This window comes from Heloderma suspectum, chromosome Z (assembly GCF_057233095.1).
Source record: "Heloderma suspectum isolate Gila_16-S chromosome Z, 16-S_ref, whole genome shotgun sequence".
Lineage (NCBI taxonomy): Eukaryota > Metazoa > Chordata > Lepidosauria > Squamata > Helodermatidae > Heloderma > Heloderma suspectum.
Window position 1 is genome coordinate 10,802,331 of NC_139476.1, and position 14,239 is coordinate 10,816,569.

The 14,239-nt window shown below is 43.7% G+C and overlaps 1 long non-coding RNA gene across 5 annotated transcripts in view; it reads right to left on the reverse strand.

Moving 5' to 3' along the window:
- Nucleotides 1–6,527, reverse strand: part of LOC146333668 (uncharacterized) — a 47,443-nt gene extending 40,916 nt beyond the window's left edge. For all 5 annotated transcript variants that reach the window (XR_014786463.1, XR_014786465.1, XR_014786466.1 and 2 more), the window contains exon 1: nucleotides 4,255–6,527. This is a non-coding gene — a long non-coding RNA (uncharacterized LOC146333668). The remainder of the gene's footprint in view (nucleotides 1–4,254) is intronic.
- Nucleotides 6,528–14,239: the final 7,712 nt, after the last annotated feature.

The following is a 14,239-nucleotide window of genomic DNA, read 5'->3' on the forward strand; positions in this document are numbered from 1 at the left end:
ACCACGGAGTGAAGGAAAAAGAGATTCTTTATTTAACGCGCGGGCTTAAGGCTGGAATCGTTTCCAAAGAGCCAGAAGCCCTGATTTACATTAGCACATTGGTTTTATAGACATTGTGACACATATGAAACGGCTCCTCCTCCCTCTCCCGCATGGGGTTGCAATCCTCAACATTTCTTCTCTTAGCACTATTGTTTATAATACAAGAACTGGGTTATAGGGTAGCCATGATAAGGAGAGAACAGAAGAGAACAGCAGAGAACAAGATATACAATTGTATGACCTTTGACAAGATAAGGAATTCCTGTGTCTCGTCAGCTTACAACAATATATTTAAGGGAGAAAGAGCTCAGCAAGAACATGAAGCATGAGACTGCATGAGGCTACTTAGTCTGACCCCTGATATGGCTGCTACATTCCCCCCTTAAATGCATAATTTCATTACAATTATAGCATTTTTGATAACTATACAAAGCTTTTTGTGACATACATATTACTTAGCCTCTTGTTGGGCTATTAGAGCGTAGAGGGCAGCAGTTTTATTAGCTGAGACATAAAACAGATTGGTTAAACAGCGCATAAGACAAGGAACGCAGAGACATAACAGAACTTTTATGAACAATACTGGTAGAATTAGGATGAACAATGCTTTTAAGCTAGCTAAGATCTGGAAGCCAAGGGGTTAACTAATTGAGCTAATTGTTTTGTCTTATTGTTTTGTTAGCTACTATATTGTGCAGCTTGTTGATTTGTTTATTTACAGCATTGCCATTATCAGTTAAGTTAAAACAACAGAGCTTTTGGTGTGTCTCACAACTTAAATGATGAAGAAGGAAGAGGTAATCTATACCAGCTCTATTTTCTAGAACTGCACCTTTTAGATCACGCAACTCTTTATTTAACAATGACAATGCTCGTGAGGTGGCATTTATGCTTTTGGCTAAGCTGCAAGCTAACCGGTTGATTTCCAGACCATCAGCCAAGGCTAAACCTGGAACCCCAACTAGTGACATTGCTAAGGCCAATTTTTCTGAGTCAGAATATAACTGCACATGACTATTACAATTTTTAGTTAGTTGGAGTGCTCGAGGCTGCCGTTGACGGATTTTCTCAGGCTACAGGGGAAGAATTGGCACCAGTTCAATTGGCGGCTGAGGCAACATGGGTGGTTATCAGACAAGTTGGCAGGAATGAATGACCAAGTGCGGGAATTACATGTCTAAAACCATCCATGAGGCAAAAGTATGTGGGCATCATTAAAAGATATGTTTTGAATTTTATTACAGTGGAAGGGGGCCAGGGATAGCTTTGTATTTTCTGGAAAAAATTTTGACAATTAAGCATTTGTGCACACGTAGCATTTGTTTCAGCAATGATGGGGGTGCGTAGAGTGAACTCTGTAGGGGGTAGGATCTTTGCAACCACGCCCTAATTAGCATTTTGGGAATAAGTTAAACTTACACCATAAACTTTTAACATGGTATCTTTTTGAATTTTCCCAGGATGTCTACAGACAGGTATTAGGCAAGAGCTAATAAGCCTGTTTGCAGGTATACCTCTTGGCAAACAAAAATGTTTTATTTTCATGATGTTAGCCAGGTGAAGCCAGTAATTATCAGCAAATCACTGGGACAAACTTCTTTTTCCAGGGACAGACCCCCCTTTTTGCACCTTATTAAGGAAACACAATGCAACACTACTAACACTACAACACGCATGTTTGATCTTCTTTGGGATCTGACCGTACGCTGGGCAGCTATTCACCTGGCAAGCTGCAGTAGGGTCTAGTCCCCTTCTTCAATTCTCCAGTTGCAGGTCTGACCGTACGCAGGGGGACAGTTTCCCGGTGTGTCCACAGTAAGGTCTAGCCTGAGTCTTCTTACTGCTTTTTCAGAATGATTTTTAAAGGATTTTCAGGATTTCTGTTTACAGTCTACTCTCCCCCTCTCGCTCTCTTGACTCGTGTCCAATGTATCTAGGGTTTAACTCTAGCTGCTTTCATAGCTGTGGGGGTGGAAAGTATGACAGTTTTCAGTCTTCTCTATCTGGGAGTCAAAGGGTTATTTTTCCCTCTTTAACTCATACTTTAACTCTTGGTTGGAAAGGATGAACTTCTGTGATGGGAATTGGGGGCTTATTTTCTAAGACAAAGCGAGGCTGGGCTTGAAGACCTTTGTTTAGTGTTTGGACTTCTTGTTGCTTGCTTTTGATGCTGCTCCAGTGTCAATTATGAAGTCAATGTCACTGCCCCTCACAGTCAATGTCACGGCCCTTCTCAAGCTGTCTTCCTCTTCGCCCATTTTGGCCCCTCTGGTTTTTTCCTTTGTGTATTTGATTTATTTTATTTGGGCATTCATGCCACTAATGTCCATCTTGTCCACACTGGGCACACTGGTTCTTTTTTTAAGAATCTTCTGCCTCTGCCGGGTCTTCTTTTTTTTCTTTTCGTCCACGTCTTTTTGGGCCTCTGGGTTGAGGGAGGTATACTGGCGATAGGCATTTGAAAGACGCTCCAAGTACGCTCTGGGGCCTCGGTGGCACCTTGCAGCACTTTAGACACTTTGGTCATATTAACTGACTTCTTCATACCTGCTTTCATGGCTTCTAACAGCAGGGTTTGATACTGGGTGAGGCGCTCTAGCCCCACTTGTGTTTTGGGATTCCAGCAGGGGGGGGTTCTTACAAGGAGACTTTATTGGGTAACTTACAGCACACAGGCGTACTTAATTTTTGGATCAGACAGCTTCTCTGAACCACGAGCTATTGCACTAAATGGGTTTTTATACTATACATGTTACCCATGAGGCAGCACAACACTAGCAAGCATTTTCAGCATAGGCTAGAAGTGCTTGGTTCTCAGGCACAGCTTCCTGTAAACAACTTCGCTTCCCAAAGTGCTTGATAACACTTTTATTTATTAGTATGGGAAGACAAATTTTTTCTCTTTTTTTTGCTTTCTTTTTCTTTGCTGATCTGCCTGTATTGCAGATCATGTTTCAAACTTTTTATACAAAACTTTCTGATCTATGCACCAGCCTTGTCTCTTTATTTGTCTTTTTCAAGTTAAACTCACTTACTTAAACCTTTCTGCCTTACACTAGTCCCACTGACACACATTTGGGATAGGTTCTTCTTCTCCTTCTAGTTAGATTTTCTTTATCTTAAAGAACTATTACATTATTGTGGCTACTTTATCCCAGGTAATAAGCTCCAGGCACAATCAGCTGCTTTTAATTTACCCTGGGGGCAACTATGGCCACGCTTCTTTTTTTACAATTTTTTTTTTCTTTGCCTCTTGCCTTTTCTTTCTTCTTTTTTCTATCTGTCTTCTCTATCTGTCTGCTACTTTCTCTATTCTTTCTTTTCTACTTGCTTTTGACTTTCTTTCCTTGTCATCCATTGGGAACCACACTTAGTATTATTTGGAGTTGCAACTAACACTAATCTGCAAATATCACATATATTTTATGATATCTAAGAAATCATAAAATATACACAACAAACTTTTTCTGCAATTTAACACAATGAATGGAAAACACTTTTTGCATGGTAAGGCATGATGGAGCAGATCCAGCAATTATACTGCTCTTCTGGCTGAAAGCTCAGGGCTCATTAAAATCAAGGGACGGGCATACCCACACACGCAGAGTTCTAGGTCACCATTTTTGCATCGGCAACTCTATGCTGCATGAATTCTGGCAAAAGGAAATCTAAAAGTCACAGATCAAACTTAGCCTGCTGTACACTGAGCTGACTACAAACACAGACACATGGTCCACAGCGATGAGAGTTCAAGTTTATCAAAAGCTTCACAGCACTGTCCATGGCAAGTCTTTGACAATTTAAAATTTTAGTTCATGTGCAGAGTGTCTCTAAAAAGCCCAGATGATGATGGAGGCAAACAGAGAAGGCCCTGGGCAATGAAGATGCGATGTTTCCAGCAAAGGCTCTCCACTTTTGCATCAGTTTAAAAAGGGAAAGTGTGGCCCTACACCCCTTCTGACAGACAAGGGCCTTTAACTTTTTAGCAAGGCCTCTGTCTAAACAGAGCGGCACAGCTCAGCTCTCTAGCCATGATGCTTTAACTTGGGCAACTCCTCTGTAAATTTTATTTTACTTCTGTCAGGTTCTCTCACAGACATTTTAAAAACTTACTCTTTTTTTTTCTTTTCTAACCTGGTACACAAAAGCACTGAAACACTGAGTGCCGAAACTCAGGACGCTGGGGGGTGATGGGCATCGCTTTATACTTGCATTTTTCAGGCAGCCATTAATCTTCGGGGAGGCGGTGGGGTGATTTGCAGGACTTCAAAGGCAAGCTTCTCAGTTTGTTTGTATTTGTAAATCCCAAGCTCAAAACAGGACATGATGAGGTACAGGGCCACCAAATTCTTGCTTTGGCACGGGCAACAAATAACTCGGGTTAGCTTTCTTCGCTGGGGTCTCAAACAGGAAAACAGTCTTAATTTAAAGTTGTAACATCACTGACAGCGTCAGCCAGCCAGCTACACAGATCTCATTGTTTTTCAAGACAGTTGCTCCAATATCTTCTTTTCTTCTCAATCAGGTTGGGTCTCCCAGCTTACACAGTTTATTGCAGCTTTCAGGAGCATGGCAGTAGCGTGATTTTGGCTTGGCCAGGAACATGCTGTCTGGTTTCTTGGTCTCTTTAGCACACACACTTAGGCAGTGTAACACTGGATACTCAAATCAGTGAGATTTCTTCATTGCAGGGAATCCCACGGCAAAAGCTTAATGGTTACGCTCTTCAGAAATCATATAGCTGATGGTCAGTAGCTACAGGCTCTATGCAATTTTAACACAGTTCAAAGCTAAACACGGTTACCTTGACAGAGATCTTCAACGTGGTCTTTCCGCTTCATTCTGCTTTGGGACAGTCTTATGGCACACTTTTCACTCGAAGAGGGGTCTAGCCTGTGCTCTGGGGGCTGATTCTTCACCTTTATTTTCTATTTTGCCTTCATCTTCTGAGTCTTCATTTTCAGTTTCCATTTCTTAGGGATTTTATCTCAATTAGGCGAGGTGATGATGTTGCACAACTCAGAACGTTGTGGGCAATTTTCCTGCCCCCCCTCTCTCGGCGCGCTAGGCTAACAGCTACTTCTTCGGCCTTACACTCTCACGCTCCCACGCTTTGTTAAAAGCCAGACTGTCCTGCAACATTTTTCTAATTAACAGCCTCAGATCTTGTTTTTTTTTCCTCTCAGCTCGACCTTGAGCTTTTTGCTGTTTTCTCTTTCTATTCTGAATCTTTTAAAAAAAACCTTTTTCCTTCTTTGTTTGACATACATCTCAAGGGGGTGCAAGGTTTGCTTCCCCCACCACCCATAGCCTCCCTCCTAAATTGAAGACAGACACAATTAGGGAATGGGAATTGGTCAGTGAGTAAGGGGTCTCACTGGCCGACACAAGAGGATTTTTCACACCACGCACTTTGCTACTGGCCTGGGCACCCGGACGGTCAACGGTATGCGTCAGAAACTGCAGTAGCCACTCACACAATCATCAATCTCTCCACTACATCCATATGTCCCTGCCACCCACTTTTCCCACTTTTTACCAGAGCGGAAAACGGCTTCCCCAGCTTCCTCAGCCTCCTACTGAGTACTGGCGTGCTGGGTACTGGCGCCCACTCGGGGGTGTGATCAGGCCCCCCTTCTACCCGCAAGGAGTAGGTTCTTTTGTATACGTATACCACCAACACTGACCTTCTTCACAAGGCGGGGCCCTCTTTTTTTCTGCCCAGTGGCCTTTCTCCCTAAAGGCGGGGCCCTCTTTTTCCCATATACTTGCCTTTCTCCTGAAGGCTTCCAATGTGGGTTTCAACTCAATTGCAGCTGCGATACAGGCAGGGCTCAAGTTCCTTCCTCCGCTTCCCAAGGTTCTCTTGCTGCTCGCTGCCGTTTGGGCGATCCCGGTGCAGGCTTTCTCCCATTCACTCGACAAAAAGGTCGGTGGCGCCAAGAAAGGGAGGCATGCGCCGAGCTCGTCCTCCTGGTGCGGCGATCAAGAGCAGGCAAATGCCACCTGTCTGGCTCAGAGCCTGCCACATCCGAGTCACGGCACCATTTATGTTGCAGAACCCAGAGTCAGAGAGACCACGGAGTGAAGGAAAAAGAGATTCTTTATTTAACGCGCGGGCTTAAGGCTGGAATCGTTTCCAAAGAGCCAGAAGCCCTGATTTACATTAGCACATTGGTTTTATAGACATTGTGACACATATGAAACGGCTCCTCCTCCCCCTCCCGCATGGGGTTGCAATCCTCAACATTTCTCCTCCTAGCACTATTGTTTATAATACAAGAACTGGGTTATAGGGTAGCCACGATAAGGAGAGAACAGAAGAGAACAGCAGAGAACAAGATATACAATTGTATGACCTTTGACAAGATAAGGAATTCCTGTGTCTCGTCAGCTTACAACAATATATTTAAGGGAGAAAGAGCTCAGCAAGAACATGAAGCATGAGACTGCATGAGGCTACTTAGTCTGACCCCTGATATGGCTGCTACACCAAAACACTCACTTCCAGAATGGGAACAGCTCAGCAGAGCTTGCAGGAGGGAACTTTGCTCACCTATTCTGGAAATGAGTGTTTCAGCTCATTTCCATTTGCTTTCTGGGGATGCTCTAGGAAGCAGTGTCTCACCAGTGGAACTTAATCATCGGAGGTAGGGATGGGGGAGAATTCCGCCACGGACTCCAATGAGGTCGGATTCTTTAGAATGGCTGCATTTACCTTAAACTAAGCCCTTTACATCTGCAAATGGTGTTCTGGATGCCATTTCAATCCACAGTCACTTCCCTTCCTTCAACCAGTGATACGGCATGGTGGCCATATCACTGGCACTTCGGAGCCGTCTGGCAGCTCTGTGGAATTGCCGCGGAGCAGAGCCAGCTGAAGAGGATTACAGCGGGTAGGAACGGATCGCCTCCCCCCCCCACGGACCCCCCTGCCCCCCGAACGGCAGGTAAGCATTCCGCCCATCCTATATTTTTTTTTTTTGTATATAGGCAAAAAGTAATGAAGAACAATATTGTTTAGGAACCTGGAATGTAAGGTCAATGAATCAAGGTAAGCTGGAGGTGGTCAAACATGAGATGGCAAGATTGAACATCGACATCTTGGGAATCAGCGAACTAAAATGGACAGGCATGGGCGAATTTAATTCAGGTGACCATCATATCTACTATTGTGGGCAAGAATCCCTTAGAAGAAATGGAGTAGCACTCATAGTCAACAAAAGGGTGGGAAAAGCAGTACTGGGGTACAATCTTAAAAATGATAGAATGATCTCAGTACGAATCCAAGGCAAACCATTCAACATCACAGTAATTCAAGTCTATGCCCCAACCACTGAGGCTGAAGAAGTTGAGGTTGATCGGTTCTATGAAGACCTACAACACCTTCTAGAACTAACACCAAAAAAAGATGTCCTCTTCATCATAGGGGATTGGAATGCTAAAGTAGGAAGTCAAGAAATCACCGGGATAACAGGCAGGCATGGCCTTGGTGTACAAAATGAAGCAGGACAAAAGCTAATAGAGTTTTGCCAAGAGAACATGCTGATCATAGCAAACACTCTTTTCCAACAGCACAAGAGGCGACTCTACACATGGACGTCACCAGATGGTCAATATCGAAATCAGATTGATTATGTCCTTTGCAGCCAAAGATGGAGAAGCTCCATACAGTCAGTAAAAACAAGACCTGGAGCTGACTGTGGCTCGGATCATGAGCTGCTTCTTGCAAAATTTCGGCTTAAATTGAAGAACGTCGGGAAAACCACTAAACCGTTCAGGTTTAGTCATATCCCTAAGTCATATCCCTGATGAATATACAGTGGAGGTGAGGAATAGATTTCAGGGATTAGACCTGATAGACAGAGTGCCTGAGGAACTATGGACGGAGGTCCGTAACATTGTTCAGGAGGCAGCAACGAAATCCATCCCAAAGAAAAAGAAATGCAAGAAAGCAAAGTGGCTGTCTGAGGAGGCTTTACAAGTAGCTGAGGAAAGAAGGGAAGCGAAAAGCAAGGGAGAAAGGGGAAGATATACCCAACTGAATGCAGAGTTCCAGAGAATAGCAAGGAGAGACAAGAAGGCCTTCTTAAATGAACAATGCAAAGAAATCGAGGAAAACAACAGAATGGGAAAGACTAGAGATCTCTTCAAGAAAATTGGAGATCTCAAGGGAACGTTTTGTGCAAAGACGGGCATGATAAAGGACAAAGAAGGCAGGGACCTAACAGAAGCAGATGAGATTAAGAAGAGGTGGAAAGAATACACAGAAGAACTATACAGGAAAGATCTGAATGTCCCTGATAGCCATGATAGTGCGGTCACTGAACTTGAGCCGGACATCCTAGAGAGTGAAGTCAAGTGGGCCTTAGGAAGCATTAGTAACAACAAAGCTAGCGGAGATGACAGTATTCCAGCTGAGCTATTTAAAATCCTAAAAGATGATGCTGTTAAAGTGCTGCATTCAATATGCCAACAAATCTGGAACACTCAACAGTGGCCACAAGACTGGAAAAGATCAGTTTACATTCCAATTCCAAAGAAGGGCAACGCCAAAGAGTGTTCAAACTACCGCACAATTGCGCTCATTTCACATGCCAGCAAGGTGATGCTCAAAATCCTACAAGCTAGGCTTCAGCAGTATGCGAACCGAGAACTACCGGAAGTACAAGCTGGGTTTAGAAGAGGCAGAGGAACTAGAGATCAAATCGCCAACATTCTCTGCATCATGGAGAAAGCAAGAGAATTCCAGAAAAACGTCTATTTCTGCTTCATTGACTACGCTAAAGCCTTTGATTGTGTGGATCACAACAAACTCTGGCAAATTCTTAAAGTGATGGGAGTACCAGACCACCTTACCTGTCTCCTGAGAAACCTGTACGAGGGTCAAGAAGCAACAGTAAGAACCAGACATGGAACAACCGATTGGTTCAAAATTGGGAAAGGAGTACGACAAGGCTGCATATTGTCACCCTGCTTATTTAACTTATATGCAGAGTACATCATGAGAAATGCCGGGTTGGATGAATCAGAGGTCGGAATTAAGATTGCTGGGAGAATTATCAACAACCTCCGATATGCAGACGATACCACCCTAATGGCAGAAAGCGAAGAGGATCTAAAGAGCCTCTTGTTGAGGGTGAAAGAGGAGAGTGCAAAAGCTGGTTTGAAACTCAACATTAAAAAAACTAAGATCATGGCATCTGGCCCCATAACTTCCTGGCATATAGAAGGGGAAGAAATGGAAGCAGTGACAGATTTTACTTTCTTGGGCTCCAAGATCACCGCAGACGGTGACTGTAGCCTTGAAATTAAAAGACGCTTGCTCCTTGGGAGGAAAGCTATGGCCAACCTAGACAGCATAGTAAGAAGCAGAGACATCACCTTGCCGACAAAGGTCCGTCTAATCAAAGCTATGGTTTTCCCAGTAGTAATGTATGGCTGTGAGAGCTGGACTATAAGGAAGGCTGAGCGCCGAAGAATTGATGCTTTCGAACTGTGGTGCTGGAGAAGACTCTTACGAGTCCCCTGGACTGCAAGGAGGTCAAATCAGTCCATCCTAAAGGAAATCAACCCTGAGTGCTCATTGGAAGGACAGATACTGAAGCTGAAGCTCCAATATTTTGGCCACCTAATGCGAAGAGAAAACTCCCTGGAAAAGACCCTGATGCTGGGAAAGACTGAAGGCAAAAGGAGAAGGGGACGGCAGAGGATGAGATGGCTAGATAGCATCACGGATGCAATGAATATGAACTTGAGCACGCTCCGGGAGAGAGCACAGGACAGGAAGGCCTGGCGTGCTATGGTCCATGGGGTCACGAAGAGTCGGACACGACTGAACGACTGAACAACAACAAAAAAAGTAATGACTGTGTGAATATGAAAGACAATCTGACAGATATTGGACTGGAGAGTTCTTGAACAAAGGTGTAAATGATTTACTGGCTTGTAGATGGGGATGATGATAATCATGATTATAACAACAACAACAACATTGATAATAATAATATAGAACTTTTCTTCAGAAAACTATGAATACTTGACAGACAAGTAAAAGTGCTCAGACCTGCAAACCAAAACTGAACTTTATCTATAGAGAGAATTGCAGCCTCTGCTCCTCATCCAGGATCTAAACTTTTCCTGTTCTTGCCCGGTATGTTCTGCATGTAAATAAGGCTTTTAAAGTTTTAACTACCTGTCCAGTTAGAAAAGGTCCCTTCTGGACAACAGATGCATTCGTAGCAGCAAACCGGCTTCCCCTCTGGAACTTTCCTGTGGTGTCCTGGAGAGCACCTCTCCACACACCTCGCAGATGGCGGCTTCTGACAGGGAAGGGAGGAATAGTTGAGGTTTCCCACATGATTGAAATGGGAGAAAACAGGACTTGGAATTAGTCAACAGAGTTTTAAGTTGCATGGTGAATAGAACCACTAGTTTGGAGGTCAAAATCTCTTCTGGAGATCTGCAAATATAATAACAGAGGCTTATGCAAAATGTATACTGTGAAAGAAATGGGAATATAGGAGGCTCCTTATATAAAGTCCATATAACTCAATATTGTCTCCTCTGACAGGCAGCTGCTTCCAGGTTTTCGGACAAGGGTCTTTCTCAACATTAACTGGAGATGCTGCAGATGAACCTGGGGACCTTCTCCATACAAATCATGTGCTCTGACACTTATCCATGAACCCATAAAGATAAATCAGATTCCAGTCCTCATTTGTATTAATTAATTAATTCATTCATTCAATTAAATGTATGAGTCCCCGAAGCTCTCAGGGCAACATACATTAAAGAACAAATCAAAAAACAAATACAGTGAAACTGATGATAAATCCCATTAAATGTTTTTGGAGAAGAAAAAATAATTTTAAATATTTTTAAAAAGAGAGACAAATCCCAAGCAGCTAAAACTTGAAAAAGGATTATTTGAGACCATAATATTCATTGTATCCTTAAAAATAAAACAAGCAGCAGTTCAAAATTCTTTTAAAAGACCTGGGAGAATAAAAAAGGACTTTGCTTGGTGCCAAAGGACTTCCTAAACAGGGAGGATATCCCACAATTTGGGGGCCACTACAGAAAAGGCCCTGCTCATGAATTGCCACCTGCCTGACCTCAGTATGTGAGGGCATTTGGAGCGGGGCCTCAGAGCATGGGCAGCTAATGTGAGGAGGTGCTCCTTTAGGTACTATGGCCCCAAGTCATAAAGGGCTTTTTGGATTAGGACCAACACCTTGAACTGGGCCCAGAAACAAATCAGTAGCCAGTAAAAAAAGATAGTGAAGTTATTACTATACCGGCATAATAAGTTCATTATGCTCAGCCCAGCTGCAAAATTTTGTACTAACTGAAGTTCCTGGACCATCTGCAAGGCGGAAGCATCATACAGAATGCCCAAATGACAAAGCTCGGTTTTCATGTACCCTCAAGCTACAAACGTGATCCTCTTCCAGAACAAGTTGGACATAGATAAACCACCTACCAGTAGTATGTCCTTCTTGTCTGGATTGAGCTAAATTCTCTTAGCCCTCATTTGCTCTATTAAAATGGGGATACCACAGTTTTGAATAAAAGGCTGAACAAAGGAAGCTAGTGCCAGATCAATTCCCAGCCCTACATGGAGATTCCAGGGGTTGGATGTGGGACCTTTTGCATGCAAAGCAAGTGCTTTCCCACAGGGCAGCAGCCCTTTCCTGGACATAACAGGTCTTTAGTTCTATCTAGAAAGACATCTTCAGTTGTCAAGGAACACAACTGCAAAATTCTGTAGTTCTCCCATGACCCCAGAACATGCATTTCAACCCCACCTCTGTAGCCCACATGATCTCTTCAGAGCGAATGCTGAATTCTTCGCCTGGTGGAGCTCCTGGGTCTATCCATCCAACTTCCACAGGAGCAAAGGACCCATTTGGGAAGAAGATCCAGTTGAGGATATCATATCTCTTGTCATTTCCCTTTAAAGAGACTTCATCTCCAGCACTGTTGTTAAACTGGACATTCCTCAAGGAGGCAAGAATCTGAAATGAACGAGATGCTGAGCAAACAGAGTGATGGGTTATAACTGTGAGTGGGGCCCGGTATCTTCTAACCTACTGTGATGCTCATCAAGGAAGGAGATGGTATTCATCTGTACTCCATTGTTTAGTTCATGGGTGGGCAACACATGGCCAATGGGCCGCATTCAGCCCCCACCACCCATGGAATTCAGTAAAAATACTCTTTAAAAAAGTGTCCGTAGAGGCTAGGGACAACTGGTTAGGCCTCACCTGGAGTACTATGTCCAGTTCTGGGCACCGCACTTTAAGAAGGATGCAGACAAGCTGGAGACAGTTCAGAGGAGGGCAATGAAGATGATCAGGGGACTGGAAACAAAGCCCTATGAAAGAACTGGGCATGTTTAGCCTTGAGAAGAGAAGACTGAGGGGAGATAGGATAGCACTCTTCAAGGACTTGGAAGGTTGTCCCAGAGAGGAAGGCCAGGATCTCTTCTCGATCATCCCAGAGTGCAGGACACGGAATCCTGGGCTCAAACTACAGGAAGCCAGATTCCGGCTGAACATCAGGAGGAACGTCCTGACTATTAGAGCAATACAACAATGGAACCACTTACCTAGGGAGGCAGTGAGTTCTCCCAGACTGGAGGCCTTCAAGACGAGGCTGGACAGCCATCTGTCATGGATATTCTGACTTGGATTCCTGCACTGAGGAGGGGGTTGGACTCGGTGGTCTTGTAGGCCCCTTCCCACTCTACTATTCTATGATTCTATGATTCTACAGGTGACTTTATTTAGTTATTTGTTATATTTTTCAGCACCCATGGAAGAGGGAGCAGCCTCCTGGGGGCTGGTGTAAAAAATGGCCCCAGACTTCCCATATTTGCCCATTTCTGGTTTGTTGAAAGCCGGAGATGCTTTCTTCTTTGGGCACTAACAATTTATTTATTTATGTATTTATTTATGTATTTATTCATTTTATTACATTTATATACTGCCCAACAGCTGTGGTTCTCTGGGCAGCTCACAACAATTACAACTATAGCATGAAAAAACATAAGACTGTGAAAGTTTAAAAGCAGCATGTAAAACCAAAATAAAGCCCAACCACAGTTATAACCCAGCGGAAGCCTGGGTGAAAAGGTGTGTTTTTAGGAGCTGCTTGAAAGATGCCACATTTTCTGCCTCCTGAACTGCATGGAGGAGGGTTTTCCAGACGGTGGGGGCCGCTACCATGAAGGCTCACCTTCAAGGTTCGTCATGGCAACTTTCTTTTCATTTTGGAATGATCAGCAAGGCCTCTTCCTGTTGTGTGTGTGTGTGGGGGGGGGGATTTGCTGGCATCTACTTGCTACCAGACACTCTCAAAACTTTGGGTGAGAACTGGAGGAAGTTGGCTCATAACAGCAGAGAAACCAACATCTGATCTGACATTTTCAGCTAACTGGCATGAAGGAGCATGGAGGGGGAAGCTGCATGTCATTTGATTCTGTGTATGTGTGTGTGTGTGTGTGTATGTGTATTCTGTTCCATAGACTAGGATTATGTATTGTGGGGGTTTACTTGATTCCTCTTTCCTTATTACCCATACTTGTAAAAAATGTAAGTAATACAGAAGCACTGTAAGTCTCTGCTACTCTTTACTGACTTTCAATTATTTTTTAAGGAAAATCATGGCATGATGGAAGATCGGCAGGGAATGCCTTTCTTAGGATCTTTAGAATGGACTAATAGCCCTTCTCTTTGATTCACTCCTTTCTTCAAGGATCTGACCTTTAAAAAAATCTCCAAGGCACTTTTTATAACTTTGCCACATCTTAATGGGAACGTTACCTGCCACGGTTGGACATTCAGTAGCCTTTTGGCTTTCCCCATCATTCCATACTTGGAACTAGATGAGTACATGGTATGTAACGCATGTCCCATGGAATAGACGGCATTGTAGATGCTGTAGCTGCAACTCGTCATACTCATTTCAAACCTGGGGCCTGCCAAATTTTCTAGCTTCTCCTTCCCAGTACAATTCCTCCATTGCCTTGGAGAGGTTTGGCCGGATTTCAGAAACTGACAGTAAAATGCCATTTCCCACCAGTCCCGGAGAAAGACATCTCCTTGCGGATGGAATGGATCTAAAGCCTGGAGAAAAGGTTTGAATTCTGGCACATCCCTTCTGTGGACTCTGAAGTGTAAAGCACCATGGA